We start from the raw sequence: 21,083 nt of genomic DNA on the forward strand, positions 1-21,083 counted from the left end.
CATTGACCATTACTCTGCTTCTTTTTTTCAGCCAATTTTGTATCTACATTGCTACTGTCTCTTTTATTCCATGAGCAATAAGATTTGTTACCAGTCTGTTGTGTGGCGCTGTATCAAATGCCCTTTGAAAGTCCATGTACACCACATTAACAGCATTACCCTCATCAAACTTTACTGTTACCTCTTCAAAAGACTCCAGCAAGTTAGTTAAACATGATTTCCCCTTTAGAAATCCATGCTGGCTCTTCCTTATCAACCCATGTTTTTCCATGTGACTATTAAATCTATCCCGAATAATTGTTTCTAGAATAAAAATACCTGGAAAAACTCAGGTCTGACAGCATCTGCGGAGAGGAATACAGTTAACGTTTCGAGTCCGTATGACTCTTCAACAGAACTAAGGAAAAATAGAAGAGAGGTGAAATATAAGCTGGTTTAAGGGGGGGTGGGGGGCGGTGGGACAAGTAGAGCTGGATAGAGGGCCAGTGATAGGCGGAGATTGCCAAAAGATGTCACAGACAAAAGGACAAAGAGGTGTTGATGGTGGTGATATTAGCTAAGATATGTGCTAATAGGTGACATTAAGGGTAGAAAGCAGGATGAGCAAGGTACAGATAGACCTAGAGGGGGTGGGGTGGGGGGGAAGGGATCAAAGTAAGCTAAAAGGTAGAGATAAAACAATGTTTCTCTCAGGTCCAACCCTGACATTGTCATCAAACCCGCTGAAAAGGGTGGTGCTGTAGTTGTCTGGCGCACTGACCTCCACCTTGCAGAGGCTGAGTGTCAACTCGCAGACACTTCCTCTACCTCCCCCTGGACCATGACCCCACCACTGAACATCAAGCCATTGTTTCCCGAACTGTTACTGACCTCATCTCCTCTGGAGATCTTCCTTCCACAGCTTCCAACCTCAGTCTCCCAACCTCGGATGGCCCGCTTCTACCTCCTACCCAAAATCCACAAACAGGACTGTCCTGGCAGACTGATCATGTCAGCCTGTTCCTGCCGCACGGAACTCATTTCTTGCTATCTTGACTCCATTCTCTCTCCCCTTGTCCAGTCCCTTCCCACCTACATCCGCGATTCCTCTGACACCCTACATCATATCAACAATTTCCAGTTCCATGGCCCCAACCGCCTCCTCTTCACCATGGACATCCAATCCCACTACACCTCCATCCCCTACCGGGATGGTCTGAGGGCTCTCCGCTTCTTCCTCGAACAGAGGCCGAACAATCCCCATCCATCACTACTCTCCTCCGTCTGGATGAACTTGTCCTCTCATTGAACAATTTCTCCTTAAAGTCCTCTTACTTCCTCCAAATAAAAGGTGTGGCTATGGGTACTCGCATGGGCCCCAGTTATGTCTGTCTCTTTATGGGGTATGTGGAACATTCCTTGTCCCAGTCCTACTCCGACCCCCTCCCACAACTCTTTCTCTAGTACATCGATTGCTTCGGTGCTGTTTCATGCTCTCGTCTGGCTCTGGAAAAATTTATTAATTTTGCTTCCAATTTCCACCCCTCCATCATTTTCACATGGTCCATCTCTGACACTTCCCTTTCCTTCCTGACCCCTCTGTCTCAATTTCTGGTGATAGACTGTCCACCAATATTCATTTCAAGCCTACCGACTCCCACAGCTACCTTGACTACAGCTCCTCACACCCCGCTTCCTGCAAGGAATCTATCCCATTCTCTTAGTTCCTTCGCCTCCATCGCATCTGTTCTGATGATGCCACTTTCAAAAACAGTTCCTCTGACATGTCTTCCTTCTTCCTTAACCGAGTTTTCCACCCACGGTGGTTGACAGGGCCCTCAACCGTGTCCGGCCCATCTCCTGCACATCTGCCTTCACACCTTCCTCTCCCTCCCAGAACCGTGATAGGGTCCCCCTTGTCCTCACTTATCACCCTACCAGCCTCCACATTCAAAGGATCATCCTCTGCCATTTACGCCAACTCCAGCATGATGCCACCACCAAACACCTCTTCTTTTCACCCCCCAGCAGCATTCCGCAGGGATCGTTCCCTCCAGGACACCCTGGTCCACTCCTCCATCACCCCCAACACCTCAACCCCCTCTTACGGCACCTTCCCATGCAACAGCAGAAGGTGCAACACCTGCCCCTTTACTTACCCTCTCACCACCGTCCAACGGCCCAAACACTCCATTCAAGTGAAGCAGCATTTCACTTGCACTTCCCTCAATTTAGTCTACTGTATTCACTGCTCCCAATGCGGTTTCCTCTCTATTGGAGAGATCAAACGCAGACTGGGTGACCGCTTTGCAGAACACCTTCGGTCTGTCCGCAAGCATGACCCAGACCTCCCTGTCGCTTGTCATTTCAACACTCCACCTGTTCTCATGCCCACATGTCTGTCCTTGGCCTGCTGCAATGTTCCAGTGAAGCTCAATGCAAAACGGAGGAACAGAACCTCATCTTCCGACTAGGTACTTTACAGCCTTCCGGATTGAATATTGAGTTCAACAACTTTAGATCATGAACTCTCTCCTCCATCCTCATCCCCTTTCTGATCCCCCTTTTTTCCAATAATTTATATAGATTTTTCTTTTCCCACTTATTTCCATTATTTTTAAACGTATTTCCATCCATTGTTTTATCTCTATCTTTTAGCCAATTTTGATCCCTTCTCCCTACCCCACCCCCACTAGGGCTATCTGTACCTTGCTCATCCGGCTTTCTACCCTTAATGTCACCTATTAGCACATATCTTAGCTAATATCACCACCGTCAACACCTCTTTGTCCTTTTGTCTGTGACATCTTTTGGCAATCTCCACCTATCACTGGCCCTCTATCCAGCTCTACTTGTCCCCCCACCCCCCCTTAAACCAGCTTATATTTCACCTCTCTTCTATTTTTCCTTAGTTCTGTTGAAGAGTCATACGGACTCGAAATGTTAACTGTATTCCTCTCCGCAGATGCTGTCAGACCTGCTGAGTTTTTCCAGGTATTTTTATTTTTGTTTTGGATTTCCAGCATCTGCAGTTTTTTGCTTTTACCTTAAATTGTTTCTAGAATCTTGCCCACCACTGAAGTTAAACTTCAGACTGTAATTGCTGGGCTTATCCTTCCTTATAACCTTTTTTTGAACAAGGGCATAATGTTTGCAATTATCCAGTCCTCTGGCATCTCCTGAGCCTAAGGAAGACTGAAAAATTATGGCCAGCAGCCCTGCAATTTCTACTCTCACTTCCTTCAATGGACGCATCTCGTCCAGTCCCGCTGCCTTCTCAACTTTAAGCATCGAAGGTCTATTCAACACTTACTCATCAATTTTGAATCCTTCTAGTGACAGAGTTTCCTCATCTGTGACCATGGCCTGTATAGCATCTGCCTCTTTGGTAGGGACGGGTGCAAAGTATTCATTTAATACCGCAGCCATGGCCCCTTCTCTATATGTAAATTCCATTTAAAGACCCTAATCGGCCCTACTCACCCTTTAACCACCTTTTTTCTATTTATATGCCTATAGAAGCCTTTGGGATTCCCCTTTATGTTGGCTGCCAGTCTTTTCTCACAATCCCTCTTCACTTCTCCAATATGCTTTTTCACCTCCTGTATTCCTCTTGGTTCTCAATTATATTTTCTACCCGACACCTGTCATAAGCACACTTTTGCTTCTTTTTAAAAAAATTTCTATCTCCTTTTTTCATCCAGGGAGCTCTGGATTTGTTTGCCCTACCTTTCTCTTTCGATGGACTATGCCTTGACTGTGCCTGAACCCATCATACAGCTAGAGTTTTTCCCGACAATCTTTTGTTCCAGTCTATGTGGCCCAGCTCAGTTCTTGCCCCATCGAAGTCGGCTCTCATCCAGTTAATTATTCTTACTTTGGATTGTATATCAGCCTTTCCTATCATCTTCCTAAAACGTACAGTACAATGATCACTGTCTCCTAAACGTTCCCTCACTGACACTTGATCTACCTGGCCCACTTCATTTCCAAGAACCAGGTTCAACAGTGCATCTTTTCTTCTTGGATTGGACACGTACTGCTGTAGAAAATTTTCCTGAACGCAATCTAGGAACTTTTGCCCCTCTCCGCCCTTTACATTACCACTGTCCCAGTCTACACTCGGGTAATTAAAGGACCCCATTATAACCACTCTATAATGCTTGCATCTCTCTGCAATTTCCCTGAAGATTTATTCTCCTATGTCCTTCTCACGAGTTGATGATCTATAAATTACACCAAGCAATGTAATTGTACCCTTTTTGTTCCTTAGCTCTAGCCGAACTGATTGCCCTTGAACCCTCTGGGACATGCTCTTTCTCCAGCACTGCAATGCTCTCCTTAACCAATACCGCCATCCCTTCTCCTTTCCTATCTTTTCTGAACACCTTATACCCAGGAATATTTAACACCCAGTTCTGCCCTTCCTTGAGCCAGGTCTCTGTTATCATCACATCATCATACTTCCACATGGCAATCTGCATCTGTAACTCCCCTTACCCTAGCACGAAGAAAAATGATTGTGGTTGTTGGCAGTCAATCATTGCAATTCCAGGACGCTGCTGCAGGAGTTCCTCAGGGTAGTGTGCTAGGCCCAACCATCTTCAGCTGCTTCATCAATGACCTTCCCTCCATCATAAGGTTAGAAGTGGGGATATTAGCTGATGATTGCACAATGCTCAGTACCATGCGCGACTCCTCAGATACTGAAGCCATCTGTGTCCATATGCATCAAGACCTGGGCAATATTCAGGCTTGGGCTGATAAGTGGCAAAGTGACATTCATGCTTCACAAGTGCCAGGTATTTTCCATCTCCAACAAGAGAGAATCCAACTATCTCCCCTAGACATTCAATGGCATTAGCATCACTGAATCCCCCACTATCAACATCCTGGGGTTACCATTGACCAGAAACTGAACTAGACTAGCCATATAAATATTGTGGTTATAAAAGTAAGTCAGAGGCTGGGAATCCTGCAGTGAGTAACTCACTTCCTGACTGCCCAAAGCTGTCCACCATCTACAAGGTACAAGTCATGAGTGTGATAGAATATTCTCCATTTGCCTGCATGAATGCAGCTCCAAAAGAACTCAAAAAGAGACATGCCAAGGCTTTTCACCTTGCACTCATTAGGGCATTTTGAAAGAATACCAATATAAGGGGAAAACAACAATTTATACTATATGAGAAGTGCGTGCTGATTGGTTGGCAAGTAGACTTTGAGTGGTGCCATGGAGAATGCACCAATTGATGGTGACTGACAGCTAACTGTCAACCATTGTTTGCAATTTAAACCAGGCAGCTCAAGCCCGAATGACTCATTCCTCAGGGCAATCACTCAATACTCAAAAAGCTTGATGCCATCCAGGACAAGGCAGCCCCCGCTTGATTGGCATCCCATCCACTACCTTCAAGATCCATTCCCTCCACCACCGACAACCAGTGACAGCAGTGTGCACCATCTAAAAAGATGTACTGCAGCAACTCACCAAGGCTCCTTCGACACCACCTTCCAAACCTATGACCTCTACCACCTCGAAAGACAAGGGTAGCAGATGCATGGTAACATCACCAGCTGCAATTTCCCCTTCAAGCCACACACCAGCCTGACTTGGAATTATATCACCATTCCTTCACCATTGCAGGGTAAAAATCCTGGAGCTTCCTTTCTAACAGCACTTTGGGTGTACCTACACCACAAGGCCTACAGCAGTTCATGAAGCCAGCTCACCAGCACCTTCTCAAGGGCAATTAGGGATGGGCAATAAAGGCTGGCCTAGCCAGCATTGCCCACATCCCATAATAGAATATAAAAATAATGATTCTTCGAAAAGCTAGCCGATTCCCATGAAAATTGCGGAGGACTAGGTCATGCCTATCCCTGCAATGAAGCCGGCCAGTTTGGGACCAAAGAGTGCAGGCCTGTAATCTGAACCTGCCTGCAGTCTTAAAAGGTACTCCCAAAAATTGGAAGCCCTGGAAACGGGGTCAGGAATCCTGGAATCAAGGCCCACCCACCATTTTTAAAGTGCTTACAAGTCATCCTGACTCAGTGGAATTTTAGCCCAAAGTTTTCCTCTTACAATTGCATAACACTGTAAAAGCTGCACTTGCTTTTCTTTCTTTCCTGGCGTTGTCTGTTACTATCGAAGTAGGTTTCTTACCAAGAAGAATGCCAGATAATTGTCTCTTTGTAGCAAAATGCATTGTTTAATTCAAAGCAGAATAAATGAATAACAAATTTAATCTTTCTTGTAGCAATCTGGTAGTTTAAAATTCCCTGCACATATCGCTTATAATTTGTGTCACTCTGTTCTTGTGCAGTTTTATAGATGCCAAATAGCCTCCTTCTGCACTGTAACTATTCTTTGATTCATTTTTCTATGTTTCTATGTTTTTCCTTACAGTTTGAAATACACATGAAGAGAGGGAGAGGGACAAGAGAACAAAATGGAGATAAAAAGAAAATGAGGAAAAATGTCAGGATGTCAAAAGATAAAAACACTACCATACTGAAACACAAGACACACAGAAGCAAAATGCTTAATTCCCCAGCATGGCCCCAACACCCATGATATACATTAAAAACTTGAATGGGAAAGAAAAAATAGCCTTAAGCAGTCGTCTATTTATGAAGCTTCAAAGTCTATACTTAGTAAAACAAAATTCTATAGGGATATTTAGTTTGTCAGTGAAATATTTCACTTTGACAGATTTAAGTTTTTCAAACACACTATATCACTATATCTGTATCTCTTAAAAGACTGAAGTGGTTACACCAGTCATGAAAACGATCAGTATTTGGCATCAATCAGGCAGTTTGATGTCAAATATGCAACCACAGGAATTATAATACATTTTTATTAGCTTATACACACAGCTTATATACACTAAAAACATTTTACTCAGAAGTCTATAGACAGTTTTCACCATCTGTACCTAAAACTTGAAATTTGATGAGAACAGCCACATTGAAATGTACCAGTCAGTCTAATTGCTAAGGTAGTGAAGCATTTCACTTCTGGCCAGAAAGTTGTATGTTCAAGCCCCTGAGGTGCACTTATTTTGAATTCACATTACAGAGGTTTCCCTAGTTCTCATCTTCAACCTTCCTTTTTCTCTCCAAAGTCCTTGGAGAACTGTTGCCTCCCAAACTGTGCAAATCTTTTCTGGGGCTCCATGTTTGAATCCCTCTAATCAGGTTTGCACCCCTGCCACAATACTGAAATGGCTCTTATCAAAGTCACAAATGACATCCTATATGATTGTGACAAAAATAAACCATCCCTCCTCATCCTTCTCAAACTGTTGGCATCCTTTGACGAGTTTGACGACACCATCCCGCTCCAACAGTTCTCAGTCTTCCAGCTGGGTGGAACTGCTCTCACCTGATTCCATTCTTATCGATAATATCCAGTCATAGCCACAGAAACACCTGCAATGGCTTCTCTTCCTACTCTTGTGCCATAAATTCTAGTGTCCCTAAAGATGTTTCCTTGGCCCCCTCCTAATTTTCATCGGCATGCTGCCCCACATATCATCCAAAAACAGTGCTAGTTTCCACATGTACACTGATGACACCCAGCTCTATGTCACCACAACATCTCTCGACTCCTTGACTATCTCTAGATGATCAGATTGCTTCTCTGACATCCAGTACTGAATGGAGAAAATTTCCTCCAATTAAACGTTAAGATGACCGAAGCCATTGTCTTTGGTCCCTACTACAACTCCATTCCTCTTCCTGGCTGCTGTCTCAACCCACTGCTCACAACCTTGGTGTCATATTTGACCCTGACATGAGCTTCTGACCATATATCCCCACCATCACCAAGACTGCCTATTTTCACCTCCTTAATATTGTCAGGCTTCACTCCTGCCTTGGCTCATCTGCTACTGAAACTCGCATCCATGCCTTTGTTAAATCTTGACTTGATTATTCTAATGCACTCCTGGCCATTCAACACTCCAAAAGTTTGAGGTTATCCAAAACTCTGCTGCCCATGCCCTAAAACGCCCATGTCCTTCACCCTATGCTTACTGACGTATATTGGTTGCTGGTTAAACACCACGTCAATTTTAAAATTTTTATTCTTTTCAACTTCCTCCATGGCTTGCACCTCCCTATCCTTGTAATTTCCTCCAATCCTACATCCTCAGAGATATCTGCAAATACAAGAGCAGCACAGTAACTCCAAACTTTGCATCAGATGTTGGGATAGTTTATCAGTTGCATTGTTCAATGTTATATTGCTTTATTATAAAGTAGTATTTGAACTACTTCAGCATCACCTCAAGCTTAATCCTAGTTTATTACCCAGTTTTCCAATAGAAAATCTGAATTCAATGGTGGAATTGGCAATTCCCTGGCAGAAACAGTGGGTTCATTCCAAAAATCTCGGTGAACAAGCAATCACTCCTACCAGTCAAGTATAAAAAGTAGGATCAGTGAGAGAGAGAGAATGAGAATAATCACAATGACCATTTTAATGTACCTTATGTACTTCCTAGCAACTGGTCTCAGAGCTACACTAGCGGAGACCTGGAGCAGGCCATGCATCCTTTCAGCATTGGCATGTGGCACGAAAAGACCCAGCCAAGGCCGCCTCAGGATATCCACTAGATTTTTTTTTAAAGTAATGTGCTTTAAAACTCATTGTTAAAGAAGAAGGGTTCTTATTGTATTGGCTTCAATTTTAAGATCTTCGCCCAGATCTTTTGATCCCAACATTGTCTCAACATTCATTGCCATTGTGACCCTCAATAGCACTGGAGGTTCTGCAGAACTGATTTAAACCGGAACCAGGACCTTTCAATACCTCAGAAATAGCTTCATGGGAGCCTCCTCTGATGGTCTCCTGTCACCAGATAAATTTGGGGAGTTTGCCATATACTTACCCAGGTTTTTACACTGATTTACTTAGAACTATTCCTGGCAGGTATAAAGCCTGTTCAGGAGTGCAGCTCTAAGTAAATCAGGTAGTATCAAAAGCATTCCAGCCAGCACAACAGCAACTCCAAGACTACTCAATACTCCAGCCCTGAGATCGCTCACCACCACCTCCTAGAAACCACACAGCCCCCACCCATCAAGGCTCACAACCATCACAACAACCCCATAGCCCACTACCATCCCCCTCCTGATAGCCCCAACATCACTCACCCCCACACACCCAGCACAGCTCAAGCACCTCCTGACAATGCTCACCACCCAGACCCCAGACACTGCTCACAATCACTTGTAGCACCACTCAACCCCCATGCCCCACTCACCCCCTCCACCCCCACCCCTCTGCTGCTCACCCACCCACACTCCCCTCTTGGCTCACTGTCTGAAATCCCTGGTTACTTAGTTGGACCAATGTCGGGACAGAGTCAGTAGTATCAGGGCATGCAGTGGGTGAAGATGGTAAGTATTGTCGGAGGGGGGCGGTGAAGCAGGGAGTTGCACATTGTCGCAGTAAGGGTAAGCAGTGTCGCCATGTGGGGTGGGGTGGGGCAGGGGAAGAGAACTAAACAGGACAGGGATATTAAAAAAAAACTTTGTGTCAGTGAACCTTAAGCAGCATGTCTTCACTTCATGACAAAAGGGGACCGTGGCTTTGCAAGAATTACACTTCACTACAAGCCCTCCACACTCCGCCCGTTGCTGGATCCAAGCCAGAGCCGGGACAGTAAGGTCTTAAGACTTCTGAAGGCAGTCCCGCTACACCACTGAACAGTAGGCATAGGCCTTTGTGTTTGTTGCAAAGTGTTGGAAAACAATTCGATAATCTCATGGGACTATCCTTCAAATCAAAGCAAGATTTCAATCCAATAACTTAAGCTCATTACTTCTTAAAAAAAAAAATTCCTCATGCTCTTATTTTCTTGCCCAGTTTACTCTCTAGACTGAACTTCAGCAGCTTCAAATTTCCACAACCTTTTTCAGAGATGTCAGTCATGTTAACCCTGAGGTGCATGATGAGCTTTGTACACAGGGCATCAACCTTGTGCCAAAAACAATTCAAATTGGCAAGCTGCATCCATCACAGCAGAGTATTAAACAACTATTTCATGAATTCACTATGTCTTTAGAATGAGAAGTACAATGCAGGGAGAGATACATAGTAGAAAGCCACTCAAAGATAATGATGTCTTTAATCCTTTGTATAATGTAACACTTGCCATCAACTTCAGGAAAATTACATACAAATGCATTTGTATACATGAAAGAAAAGATGCTTTGCATTGCATAAAGCTTCAAGACTCAAGACAAGTGAGGCAAAATGCCAGCATAGGGAGTCCAGTGACTGAGAGGCAAGATGGATTCATGGTCCAAAGAAAGGTACTCAAGGTGAAAGTGTTAAACTTACAATATATCTTTTGCCATTTAGATACCAAGTCAGGTATAACACACAGAAAAATGCTCTGTAAAAATACGTCTGCTCTGCCCTAGCAACACGCACCTACTGGACAATGGTATGGCTGAATATGTCTGTGCCTGTGGGGAGATGTCCGATGCCTTTGTAGTAACCAGCAGCATAAAGTAAGGGTGTGTCATTGCTCCGCAACTCTTCAACCTCTTCTTTGCTGCAATGCTTAATGAAGCTACCAGAGACATGGCGGGCATCAATATTAGATTCCGTTCAGTGAAGCTCTTCAATCTCTCCAGACCGCATGCCTCCAAAGTCACAGAGGCAGTAATCAGACATCTTCTGTATGCAGATGACTGTGACCTAGCTGCCCACAACAAGGAAGACATCTAAACAATGGCATGCCAAAAATTCTGGTCTCTAAATCAGTGTCGCCAAGACTAAGGTTATGTTTCAGCCAATACCAGGTATACGCTGTGAAACACCTGACATAATCGTTGATGGCACCAGTCTCAAGGTTGTAAAAATTCTCTACACCAAACTAGCAATATCCGACATGTTCAGAGTAAGGACAGAGGTGGCACAGTTAGATGTTCCCACAAGTACCAATAATGACAACATAAACTGCCAGTTCTCTGAATGCCCATGCTAATCCTGCTTTGAACTCTTTAGCCATGAGAGGACCCACAGAAGATGATAAAATTACTTACAGCTGGCACATACTCATAATGAGGAGTCTACGATGAAAAACATGTTTCATTCACAACTTCAGAGGAACATCAGTGTGCCAGTGAGACATTCTTTCATTTCCTACCAAACATCGTGTGGTCTTCTCAGATTGAGATTACCATTTTAATGCCAAATTCAGAATAATTTTGTGCTGAAGGCCCATGCTCATTAGGAACTGCATAAAACTGCACAAATACATTTCACTCAATGCCATATCTTGGAGACACAAAAATATGAAGCATAGCTGCTTCAACCTAACACACCTTGTGCTGGTTATTTACAATTTGCCAGGTGGGAAGTAATAATTTAGAACAGAGAAAAAGATCAAACTGGAACAGACTTCCCTTTTTAAAAAAAATACAGAAGTAACAAAGGCTTTTTGGATATGAATTTATTTGGTTTAGCTTTCAGATTACCAAAGGAATGTGATCTGTGAAACAGAGCATACTGTTCTCTAAGAAGTAGTGTACAACAGTCTCATGTTCAGCATGTGGCTATACAGCACGTGACACTTGCACAAGTTTCCCAAAAACACTCCTATTTACAGAAGCTGCCCTGGGGGTGTTGGTGGAGCAGGGGGAACAGGACGTGAATCAGACAGGAGGGAAACCCAAACTCAGCACTAATTTCAAATGGCCCTGCTGAGTTCAAACATGCCCCATTTTGGCTGTTGCAAGGGCCTTAAACCACAGCTGGGAGTCACAAATTGATAGAATAGACATAACCGTTCTTAAAAGGGTGGATAAGGTCTGCTTAAGTGTCATGATCTGAAGTTTTTTTTTAAATCCCCTGCTCTTTAAACATAAAACAAAATAGGCCAAAGTTGTCAGAGAGATTTAAAAAAACCCTCTACTGTACTGATTAACCAGCCATCTGGTGTGGGTTAGAAAAAATAATTACCATCCGGTTGTGCAGTTTCAATAGGGTTCTTTGTTGATATTTCTCCAAGGCCCATTATTATGTCATTATGCTTGGATAAATTTCAAAAGCTACAATTATCCCAGCAGGGTTCACAGTTGACAGTTTAAAGCAGCCACTAAAAGGCTAGCTGTCTTTGATGTGGAGTCTGAATAGACGTGTGTTTGTCTTTATTAGAGATTAACCATTTGCAGAGATTTAAAAGCTTTGAATGGGAGTTCTTTTTTCCCACTATCAAGTGTATAAGACGGAGAGCTCTTTTAGATTGTTAGAAGCTTTTTTTTTGACCTCCTCATGGCTCCTGAGGTCTACCCACAGTGGATACTGAGTGGCTATGGAGATGGCATGGGGATATGGGCAGCATGAGCTGGATTGGAGGTGGTGGCATGGGGGTGTAGGGAGTGAGGGGGTGAGGGATAAAGTGCCAAACAGCTCCAAAAACAACTAGGACAAAGTCCCAGAGAACTGAGGGAGGTCTTCTAACCAGTCCACCTTGGTACTTGCCTCTCCCCATAGCTGGGGAGGATCTACTTCTGGGGTCAACAGGTCCGACTCGATCCTGCCCCTGCCCCCACCTCCCTGGAGCAAAAATTGGATCTAATGGGTCCTTTAAACCAAAGCGGGCCTGCCAATTTACTGTATTTGCTGCTCACAATGCAGTCTGCTCTACACTGGAGAGACCAGACAGAGACTGGGTGACCGCTTTACATTCAGTCTGCAATCATGACCTTGAACTTCCAGTTGCCTGCTATTTTATTTCTGCATATTGCTCTCATGATGACCTCTCTGTCCTCTGCCTTCTGCACTGTTTCAACGAAGCGCAACATAAACTTGAGGAATAGTTTCTCATCTTTCATTGTCACACTTTATAACCGTCCGGGCTCGACAATGAGTTTATCAATTTCAGACTTGATCCTCTGCCCTCATTTTCTCCCCCTTTTTATTTGGTTTTGATTTTCTTTTTTTTTGCATTTGAATGGCAGCTGTTCATCATTCTGTCACACACTACGGCTCTAGACTGCTCTAGGTCTGTTTAAAAACAAAAAAACTGCGGATGCTGGAAATCCAAAACAAAAACAGAATTACCTGGAAAAACTCAGCAGGTCTGGCAGCATCGGCGGAGAAGAAAAGAGTTGACGTTTCGAGTCCTCATGACCCTTCCACAGAACTTGAGTTCGAGTCCAAGAAAGAGTTGAAATATAAGCTGGTTTAAGGTGTGTGGGGGGGGGGTGGAGAGAGAGAGAGAGAGAGAGAGAGAGAGAAGTGGAGGGGGGGGGTGTGGTTGTAGGGACAAACAAGCAGTGATAGAAGCAGATCATCAAAAGATGTCAACAACAATAGAACAAAAGAACACATAGGTGTTAAAGTTGGTGATATTATCTAAACGAATGTGCTAATTAAGAATGGATGGTAGGGCACTCAAGGTATTGCTCTAGTAGGGGTGGGGAGAGCATAAAAGATTTTTAAAAAATTTTTTTAAAAAAATTTTTTAATTTTTTTTAAATAATGGAAATAGGTGCGAAAAGGAAAATCTTTATAATTTATTGGAAAAAAAAAAGGAAGGGGGAAACAGAAAGGGGGTGGGGATGGGGGAGGGAGCTCACGACCTAAAGTTGTTGAATTCAATATTCAGTCCGGAAGGTTGTAAAGTGCCTAGTCGGAAGATGAGGTGTTGTTCCTCCACTTTGCGTTGGGCTTCACTGGAACAATGCAGCAAGCCAAGGACAGACATGTGGGCAAGAGAGCAGGGTGGAGTGTTAAAATGGCAAGCGACAGGGAGGTTTGGGTCATTCTTGCGGACAGACCGCAGGGGTTCTGCAAAGCGGTCGCCCAGTTTATGTTTGGTCTCTCCAATGTAGAGGAGACCACATTGGGAGCAACGAATGCAGTAGACTAAGTTGGGGGAAATGCAAGTGAAATGCTGCTTCACTTGAAAGGAGTGTTTGGGCCCTTGGACGGTGAGGAGAGAGGAAGTGAAGGGGCAGGTGTTGCATCTTTTGCGTGGGCATGGGGTGGTGCCACAGGAGGGAGTTGAGGAGTAGGGGGTGATAGAGGAGTGGACCAGGGTGTCCCAGAGGGAGCGATCCCTACGGAATGCTGATAGGGGGGGTGAAGGGAAGATGTGTTTGGTGGTGGCATCATGCTGGAGTTGGCGGAAATGACGGAGGATGATCCTTTGAATGCGGGGGCTGGTGGGGTGAGAAGTGAGGACAAGGGGGACCCTATCATGTTTCTGGGAGGGAGGAGAAGGCGTGAGGGCAGATGCGCGGGAGATGGGCCAGACACGGTTGAGGGTCCTGTCAAGGACCGTGGGTGGAAAACCTCGGTTAAGGAAGAAGGAGGACATGTCAGAGGAACTGTTTTTGAAGGTAGCATCATCGGAACAGATGCGACGGAGGCGAAGGAACTGAGAGAATGGGATGGAGTCCTTACAGGAAGCGGGGTGTGAGGAGCTGTAGTCGAGGTAGCTGTGGGAGTCGGTGGGTTTGTAATGGATATTGGTGGACAGTCTATCACCAGAGATTGAGACAGAGAGGTCAAGGAAGGGAAGTGTCAGAGATGGACCATGTGAAAATGATGGAGGGGTGGAGATTGGAAGCAAAATTAATAAATTTTTCCAAGTCCCGACGAGAGCATAAAGCAGCACCGAAGTAATCATCGATGTACCGGAGAAAGAGTTGTGGAAGGGGGCCGGAGTAGGACTGCAACAAGGAATGTTCCACATACCCCATAAAGAGACAGGCATAGCTGGGGCCCATGCAGGTACCCATAGCCACACCTTTTATTTGGAGGAAGTGAGAGGAGTTGAAGGAGAAATTGTTCAGCGTGAGAACTAGTTCAGCCAGACGGAGGAGAGTAGTGGTGGATGGGGATTGTTCGGGCCTCTTTTGGAGGAAGAAGCTAAGGGCCCTCAGACCATCCTGGTGGGGGATGGAGGTGTACAGGGATTGGACGTCCATGGTGAAGAGGAAGCGGTTGGGGCCAGGGAACTGGAAATTGTTGATGTGACGTAAGGTGTCAGAGGAATCACGGATGTAGGTGGGAAGGGTCTGGACAAGGGGAGGGAGAAGGGAGTCAAGATAACGAGAAATGAGTTCTGTGGGGCAGGAGCAAGCTGAGATGACTGGTCTACCGGGGCAGTTCTGTTTGTGGATTTTGGGTAGGAGATAGAAGCGGGCCGTCCGAGGTTGGGCGACTATCAGGTTGGAAGCTGTGGGAGGAAGATCCCCAGAGGAAATGAGGTCAGTGACAGTCCTGGAAACAATGGCTTGATGTTCATTGGTGGGGTCATGGTCCAGGGAGAGGTAGGAGGAAGTGTCTGCGAGTTGACGCTCAGCCTCCACGAGGTAGAGGTCAGTGCACCAGACAACAACAGCACCACCCTTGTCAGCGGGTTTGATGACAATGTCAGGATTGGACCTGAGAGAATGGAGTGCAGTAAGTTCAGAGAGAGACAGGTTAGAATGGGTGAGAGGAGCAGAGAAATTGAGACAACTAATGTCGCACCAACAGTTCTCAATGAAAAGATCAAGAGAAGGTAAGAATCCAGAGGGAGGGGTCCAGATGGAGGGAGAATATTGGAGATGGGTAAAAGGATCCGTTGAACTGGGAGAGGACTCCTGCCCAAAGAAGTGAGCCCGGAGAAGAAGACGGCGGAAGAAGAGTTCAGTATCGTGCCGAGCCCGAAATTCATTGAGGTGAGGGCGTAAGGGTATGAAACTAAGTCCTTTGCTGAGCACTGAACGTTCAGCATCGGAGAGGGGAAGGTCAGGGGGTATAGTGAATACACGGCTGGGGCTGGGATTGGAAGATGGGGTGGGGACGGAGGGACAAGATTCTGCCCCCTGTAGCCCTGCAATTTTTTCCTTTTCTGATAATGATCCAATTCCCTTTTAAAATTTCAGCTGACCCTGCCTCCTCCACAGTATCAGACAGTACATTCCAGATCCTAACCACTCGCTGCATGAAAAAGCTTTTGTCAAATCGCATTGTTTCTTTTTCCAATTATCTTAAATCTTTGCCCTCTGGTTCTCGATTCTTCCACCAGTGGGAACAGCTTCTCCCTATCTACTCTATCCAGGCCCCTCATGATTTTGAATACCTCTATCAAATTTGTTTTCAACCTTCACATCTCCAAGAAGAACAATACCAACTTCTCCAATCTCTCTAAATAACAAAAGTTCCTCATTCCTGAACCATTCTTGTGAAGCCTTTCTGCACTCTCTCTAATGTCTTCACATTAAAGTGTGGTGTCCAGAACTGGACACATTACTTTACTTGAGGCCACACCAGTGATTTATACAAGTTTAATATAATTTCCTTGCTTTTGTACTCTTATGCCCCTATTGATGAAGCCCAGGGCACTGTATGCTTTATTAAACATGCTCTCGACCTATCCTGCCACCTTCCATGATTTATGCTCCCTCCACCCCCACTAGAGCCATACCTTGAGTGCCCTACCATCCATTCTTAATTAGCACATTCGTTTGGATAATATCACCAACTTTAACACCTATGTGTTCTTTTGTTCTATTGTTGTTGACATCTTTTGATGATCTGCTTCTATCACTGCTTGTTTGTCCCTACAACCACACCCCCCCCTCCACTTCTCTCTCTCTCTCTCTCCCTCCGCCCCCCCACCCCCCCACACACACCTTAAACCAGCTTATATTTCAACTCTTTCTTGGACTCGAACTCAAGTTCTGTCAAAGGGTCATGAGGACTCGAAACGTCAACTCTTTTCTTCTCTAGATCTGTTTCTTTACTTGTTGCATTACCACTCCCCTTCACCTTGCACCATGAAAGCTTTTGTTATTCAATCACTTGTCTTCTGCACTACTATAGACCTTGCCTTTTGTTCTTTTTCACTACCTATTCTCCTTTCAACTTATTACATTGCTAACTTTTCCCAGTTCTGATGAAAGGTCATTGACCTGAAATGTTAATTCTGTTTCTCCCTCCACAGGTACTGCCTGACCAGCTATTTCCAGCATTTTCTGTTTTCAACAGAAAATTCATTCAAATCCCATTCTTTGCTCAAAATATGAACTATCCAGCTTCATAAATTAAGCAATTTCAAAAAGCAGAATTTTTTTGCAAAATTTCAATTTGTATTAACAGATAATGAAATTAAGAAACTTTTATCTAACAGGGATAGGTTATATGTGCAATAGAGCTGATTTGGAAACAATTTTAAAAAGCTATATTTTTGCTATTCAATATGGAGCTTTAGTCAAACATTTTAAAAACAAGTCTATGCACAATGTATTCATTACAACATAATCAGGCACTGTTGCCATAAGGAACCAAGGAAGTAAAAATAGCTGAAGCAAATACTTCTGTGTGCATGGCATGGTCAGCAGGTTATTGTCTAAAGATACTGCACAGCATTTACAGGAACACTCACTGCACCACTTTAAATACGAAAACAGTGTGGCTGCATTTTCATTGTGTAGCATGTCAGCAATTTAAGCAGTTTGGGGTGGAGAAAAATAGCCATTTCTTCATGTAGAATCTGCAGCACATGACCTGGTGAAAAGAATCAAAATTTCTATACTTTCTCTTCATAACTAAAGCCCCTGATTCTGTGTTTATATCACTAAACATATTGCCTGTTTGTTCCACTTGATTTCGTTGCCATTTTTTTGTCATTCTGTCAATTTCCCCAGATTCCATAATTTCTATGTCCATAATTTTAATGGGATTGCACAATTTGACCACTGTGTGCCCAACTCTGATTTCTGAACCATTTCTGCCAGCTCAAATGCCATGTTGGTTCTTCAGAAATAATCTCTCCTTTCAGTTTTTGTTTAAAATTTAACATTTTCTGCTTTTAAGTTTATTATATATGTTTTATTTCTTGCCTAGACAGAAGAACTTAAAATCTCTTGCAATCACAGCAGCACATTACTCCAGTCTGCTTGCTCCTGCTGCTTTCACCGGTGCAGTCAGCCAGAGAAACTTCATCTGACTTGGATGACATTCTTCCCACCCACTTCCCCAGCACTCGCTCATTGGTTTTTTTGTAATTCATTCATGGGATGTGGGCTTCGCTGGCTGGGCCTGCATTTATTGCTCATCCCTGGTCGTCCATGAGAAGGTGGTGAGCTGCCTTCTTAAGCTGCTGCAGTGGTTGCTCATTCACAGTTGCAAACCACAGGGCCTATTGTGCCAATTGACTTCTCCATATTGTGTCCTGGTGCCTGCTTCCATATTTTTGACTTGTTGACCACTTGGACATTTATTCCACCCCACTATTCCCTCAATTCTTGACCATTTCTCCAAACCATGCTCTGTGGTACACTTGCAGAAAGTGTTAATTAATGTGCTGAGAAGGCTTATTGGAGACCTGTAACAAAGTGAGGTCACTCATTCCCTGGTCCCTCTTTCTCCCAATGAGATACTGACTTTCTTCAAGAGAATTTGCCACCTCAGCAGTACCGTTGTCCCTGCATCTAAAAGAGTTTTCCACCCAACCCATCTCTACTGAGTTTTCCAGTGCTGAAATTTAGTTTCTTGTCTTTGCTCCCCAATACTGACCTTCTACAATCCTATACCCAATTCTCTTTTCCACTCTGCTGAATCTTTCCTCATTATGCAATGCTGGCAGTCAAAATTAATCAATGGATTTATAAACAAGTATCAATTTTATTACATTTTTTCATTCATTAAGAGGGTGTGGGTTTTGCTGGCTGGGCCAGCATTTATTGCCCACCCCTTGTTGCCCTTGAGAAGGTGGCAGTGAGCTGTCTTCTTGAACTGCTGCAGTCTATGTAGTGTTGGTACACCCACAGTGCTGCTGGGAAGGGTGTTACAGGATTTTGACCCAGCGACAGTGAAGGAATGGCGATATATTTCCAACTCAGGATAGTGAGTGACTTGGAGAGGAACTTGCAGGTGGTGGTGTTCCCATCTGTCTGCTTCCCTTGTCCTTCTAGATGGTAGTGGTCATGGGTTTGGAAGGTGCTGTTGAAGGAGTCTTGCTGAATTCCTGCAATGCATCTTGTAGATGGTACACACTGCTGCTATGATGCATCAGTGGTGGAGGGGGTGAATATTTGTGGATGTAGTGCCAATTAAGTGGGCTGCTTTGTCCTTGATGGTGTCAAGCTTCGAGTGTTGTGAGAGCTGCATTCATCCAGGCAAGTGGGGAGTATTCCATCACACTCCTGACTTGCGCCTTGTAGACGGTGGACAGGCTTTGGGGAGTCAGGTGGTGAGTTACTCATCACAGGATTCCTAGCCTCTGAACTGCTCTTGTAGCAACAGTATTTATATAGTTAGTTCTGTTTAGTTTCTGGTCAATGGTAACCCCCCAGTATGTTGATCGTGGGAGATTCAGTGATGTTGATGCCAATGAACATCAAGGGACGATGGTTGGATTCTCTCATTGGAGATGGTCATTATCTGCCACTTGTGTGGCGTGAATGTTACGTGACACCTGTCAGCCCAAGCCTGGAAATTGTCCAGGTCTTGCTGTATTTGGACATGGACTGCTTCAGTATCTGAGGAGTCGCGAATGGTGAACATGTTCGCTGATGATTGTGCAATCCCCACTTCTGACCTTATGATGGAAGGAAGGTCATTGAAGCAGCTGAAGATGGTTGGGCCTAGGATGCTACCCTGAAGAACTCCCGCAGTGATGTCCTGGAGTGGAGATGACTGACTTCCAACAACCACAACCATCTTCTTTTGTGCCAGGTATGACTCCTATCAACGGAGAATTTTCCACCTGATTCCCATTGTCTCCAGTTTTGTTGGGGCTCCTTGATGCCACACTCGGTCAAATGCAGCCTTGATGTCAAGGGCAGTCACTCTCACCTCACCTTGGGAGTTCAGCTCTTTTGTCCATGTTTGAACCAAGGCTGTAAGGAGGTCAGGAGCTGAGTGACCCTGGCAGAAACCAAACTGAGTGTCAATGAGCAGGTTATTGCTCAGCAAATGCTGCTTGATAGCACTGTCGATGACCCCTTCCATCACTTTACTGATGATTGAGAGTGGACTGATGGGGCAGTAATTGCCCGGGTTGGATTTGTCCTGCTTTTTGTATATAGGACATACCTGGGCAATTTTCCATATAGCCGGGTAGATGCCAGTGTTGTAGCTGTACTGGAACAGCTTGGCCAGGGGTGCAGCAAGTTCTAGAGCACAAGTCTGCAGTACTATTGCCGGAATGTTGTCAGGGCCCATAGCCTTTGCAGTGTCCAGTGCCTTCAGCCGTTTCTTGATATCATGTGGAGTGAATCGAGTTGGCTGAAGACTGGCATCTGTGACGCAGGGAACCTCCAGAGGAGGCCAAGATGGATCATCCTCTTGGCACTTCTGGCTGAAGATTTTGGCAAATACTTCAGCCTTATCTTTTGCACTGCTCTGCTGGGCTCCTCCATTATGGAGGATGGGGATATTTGTGGAGCCTACTCCTCCACTGAGTTTTTAAATTATCCACCACCATTCACGACTGGATGTGCCAGGACTGCAGAGCTTAGATCTGATCTGTTAGTTATAGGATCACTTAGCTCCGTCTATCACTTGCTGCTTATGCTGTTTCTCACGCAAATAGTCCTGTGTTATAGCTTCACCAGGTTGGCACCTCATTTTAGGTATGCCTGGTGCTGCTCCTGGCATGCCCTCCTGCATTGCCAGTATTAATCCTTGTCTTGGTGGTAATGGTAGAGTGGGAGATATGCCAGGCCATGAGGTTACAGATTGTAGTTGACTACAATTCTGCTGCTGCTGATGGCACATAGAGCTAATGATTGTCCAGTCTTGAGTTGCTGTTTCTGCTCGAAATCTATCTCATTTAGCACAGTGGTAGTGCAACACCACACAATGGAGGATATCCTCAATGTGAAGGCGGGACTTTGTCTCCACAATGACTGTGCTGTGGTCACTCCTACCGATACTGTCATGGACAGATACATCTACAGCAGGCTGGTTAGTGAGGGTGAGGTCAAGTATGTTTCTCCCTCTTGTTGGTTATAATGCCCTCTTAGATCTTACCTACTATTGATCTAGTTATCCCTTTCATTGATGTACTATTTTAGAAACTTTCTGGACCTTTGGCACTATTTTTGCATCCAAGAATGTGATCATGGCATCT

At 44.6% G+C, this 21,083-nt stretch overlaps 1 protein-coding gene across 5 annotated transcripts in view; it reads right to left on the reverse strand.

The window, feature by feature from the left end:
* The window catches only part of rab30 (RAB30, member RAS oncogene family), a 105,599-nt gene that overhangs the window by 25,251 nt on the left and 59,265 nt on the right, over positions 1-21,083 (reverse strand). The gene's annotated exons all lie outside the window — the stretch shown is intronic.

Source organism: Carcharodon carcharias, chromosome 11, assembly GCF_017639515.1.
Source record: "Carcharodon carcharias isolate sCarCar2 chromosome 11, sCarCar2.pri, whole genome shotgun sequence".
In the NCBI taxonomy this organism is placed as follows: domain Eukaryota; kingdom Metazoa; phylum Chordata; class Chondrichthyes; order Lamniformes; family Lamnidae; genus Carcharodon; species Carcharodon carcharias.